Source organism: Microtus ochrogaster, linkage group LG1 (assembly GCF_000317375.1).
Source record: "Microtus ochrogaster isolate Prairie Vole_2 linkage group LG1, MicOch1.0, whole genome shotgun sequence".
Classification (NCBI taxonomy): Eukaryota; Metazoa; Chordata; class Mammalia; order Rodentia; family Cricetidae; genus Microtus; species Microtus ochrogaster.
In genome coordinates this window covers 53,992,334-53,995,992 of record NC_022027.1, presented here as the reverse complement: position 1 = coordinate 53,995,992, position 3,659 = coordinate 53,992,334, and positions in this window count along the sequence as shown.

Genomic DNA, 3,659 nt, shown 5'->3' with positions numbered 1-3,659 from the left:
TTGAACCTTAGAGAGAGTGGGTGTGTGGATGCACACATGTGGCTTGAACCATGCATCTTTGGTAATCCAGAGCCGAAAGAGAATCAGGGGCCCAACAACAACACTCTCCAGCCTGTTGACACGTTGGTTTCCTCCCTGCAATGCTGAGCAAGAGTCCTGGTGTCTGCACTTACTCTAGAAAACTATAAGCTAGGGGGCTGGAGAGATGGCTCAGCAGTTAAAAAGCATGTCTTGATCTTCCAGAGGACCTGAATTCAGTTCTCAGCACCCACATAGCAGCTCACAAAAGTCTGTAACTCTAATTCCAGGGCATTTGACAGGCTCTTTTGGCCTTCTCAGACACCAGGAACTCATGGGGTACCCATACATTATGCAGGTAAACACCCATATTTTTCAATGAGCTAATAGTACTGAGGTTTTACACCAACAAGTATGTGATATTTTAACAGCAATAGAATATTTGTATATAACATCATCATAACACGCTTTACTCTGAATAAACACCAAATGAATTTCACTTCATCTCCTTCTTCCCAAAGTATACAATATTTAAGAAAAAATAATGGCATCTTGAAATTTGCAGGCAAATTGATGGATCTAGAAAACATCATATTGAGTGGGGTAACCCAGATGCAGAAAGACAAATATCATATGTACTCACTCATAAGTGACTTTTAGACATAAAGCAAAGAAAAACCAGCCTACAATTCACAACCCCTGAGAACTTAGACAACAAAGAGAACCCTAAGAGAGACATACATGGATCTAATCTACATGGGAAGTAGAAAAAGACAAGAGCTCCTGAGTAAATTGGGTTGTGGGGATCATGGGAGAAGGTAGAAGGGGAGGGAGGAGGAAGGAAGGGGAGTGGAGACATATATAGCTCAATAAAAACAATAAAAAATGAAATCAGAAAAGCATATTTTTATTTTTTAAGCATAAAGCATATGAAACAGTTGTATCCTTTCAGATAAAAAAATGTTTTCTCTGGCTTGTGAGTTGGCTCAGTGAGCAGACACTTGCTACTGAGCCTGACAACCCAAGGGCGACCTCCAGAACCCACATAATGGAAGGAGAGATGGAACTCAGGCAAACTGTTCTCTGGTCATCAAACCCATGACTTGGCACATGAGCACGTTACATTTCCCTTAACACATTTCTCACTCTTCTATCTTTTGGAGTAAATGCATGTGCAAACTAGTCTCACGTCAAAACAAGCAAGACTTACCCGAGGGGAGGAAACCTCAATTGAGAAGATGTCTCTATGAGAGCCAGCTGGGGGGCACTTTCTAATTAGTGATGGGGGGAAGGGCCCGGCCCATGGTGGGTAATGCCATTCCTGGACTGGTGGTTCTGGATTCTATAGGAAGGCAGAGTGAGCAAGTCAGTAAGCAGCACATCTCCATCAGTGCCTTCCTCCAGGTTCCTGCCCTCCTTTAATTCCTGTCCTGCTTCTTTTGATGATGAACAGTGTGGAAGTGTAAGACAAATAAACCCTTTCCTCCCCTCCAACTTGCTTTTTAGGCATGGTGTTCAGCAATCGAAATCCCAATGAAGACCCTGAACTCATACAGAAATCAATGATACCTAAAACCGATGCATCAAAGGAGTCACGCTCTCCTCCCCCAGTTCTCTCTCTCTCTTCTCCCGCCTATGCCTCTTGCTTAAAATGTCTATGGAAGAACCAGACCACAAGAAGAGAGGTGAACGTGGTACAGGGGCCCCACTCCTCCTGTAGTTTTTAATACTACCTCATTTCTTTTTTTGTTGTTTTGTTTTTGTTTTTCTGTTTTCGAGACAGGGTTTCTCTGTAGCTTTTGGAGCCTGTCCTGGAACTCACTCTTGTAGACCAGACTGGTCTCAGAGATCCTCCTGCCTCTGCCTCCCGAGTACTGGGATTAAAGGCGTGTGCCACCACCGCCCAGCATAGATAACTATGTTAAAGTAAATTGTTTAAATGGAAAATCGACACCTTAGACAGCGGCTGCTTTAAATAATTCGAAGAAAACCGGCGGTTGTCTAAATATGAGCATCTGTGTTTCTGGCAGACCTAGAGAATACACCTTTCTCTTTGTGCAACAAGCCAACTCATAGACCTTCTTGCAGACAGCGCCCCCCAGAGGGGGTGAAAGATTCTGTCACCTAAACTTTACCAACAAAGCTTTTGGCTGCTTTGTGTTAGTATTTATAGATGAATAATTGTAGTAATGTTATTTGCTCCCCTCTCTTCTCATCACAAGTACACAAGCCCTTACCTTGCTTGGAAGATTTTTGCAAATGTTTTTAAATAATCTAAATCATATATAGTGTCTCTGGTATTGTTTAAGAGAACCCAGGGCATTTGCAGCAAATGATTTGTCTGCTGCTGAAGGAGCAGAACAAACTCCATTTTGAGAAAGAACTCTATTTTATACAGGACCTAATAGGGGGGTGAATGCAGCCCAGCAAAGTCATAAACATTCTCAGGAAACTGTGCCAGCCCTGGTCAGAGTGACCTTCCAGGGTGTCCAAACACCTGCTTGCTTCAGACTGATTAGCTGCTGTTTTGACTGTTTTGAAATTCCCCTATTCCCAACCAGTGAATTCAAAAGTTGTATACTTTTGCCCAATCCTGCAATGCCAAGGCTTGTGCCACCCTGCTTGCAGTTTTTCCCTGTAAAAACCCATTACCCTGAGAGTTCTCCCTCACCCGCTGTGGTGATGTGTTGGATTATGGTCAGAGTTAGCTAACTCGTAATCATAAACACAGTGTGTTTGCATTGGATACTGGCTCTGTGGTGGTCTTGTTTTGGGGTCCCATGATGTGGCACAATGCTGCAACAGTGTTTGAGATGTATTTGATCATCAAATGGAAACTGGGCCTTCTCTCTACTTGTAATAGTTGAGGCGTGTTTTCCATGATGTGCATAAATCCTTGTAAAGATGGTATCCAGTCCTGAGTCCTTTAAATGGCTCCCTAAAGTACAGTGAGCAATTCTTGCTAAATTGAAAGATTAAAATGTACACATATCACGGTTCTCTTACAAGTCCTCAAAAATAACAGCTGCTTAGAAGTTAAGTACTGGGATAAAAACTGAAAGACTTCAGCAGAGAACAGAATAGAGCAAGCAGATGTTTGCACAGGATGCAAGTTAGCTGCATAAACAGTTACCCAGTGCCAAGAGGCCATTCCTGAAATCAGTTGCACAGAAGCAAAACTAAATGGCAAAGCAGGCATGTGTGTGTGTGTGTGTGTGTGTGTGTGTGTATGTGTGTATGGTATGTGTCTGTGTGTGTATGTATAGTGTGTGTGTGTCTGTGTGTCTGTATCTGTGTGTCTATGTGTGTGGTGTGTGTCTGTGTGTATGTGTCTGTGTGTGGTGTGTGTCTGTGTGTCTGTGTCTGTGTGTATGTATGTGTGGTGTGTGTGTCAGTGTGTGGTGTGTATGTCTATGTCTGTGTGTATGTGTCTGTATGTATGTGTCTGTGTGTGTATGTGTATGTGTCTGTGTCTGTATGTATCTGTCTGTGTGTTTGTGTGGTGTGTAATAATAACAATTAAAGAAAAAGAGTCCATGAATTTGAAGGCCTGACATGGGAGGGGTCGGAGGGTGGGAAATTATGTATTTATATTTTAGTTGTCTCTTCCCATTTTCCTGAGAGCTCCTGGGGTCAAACCC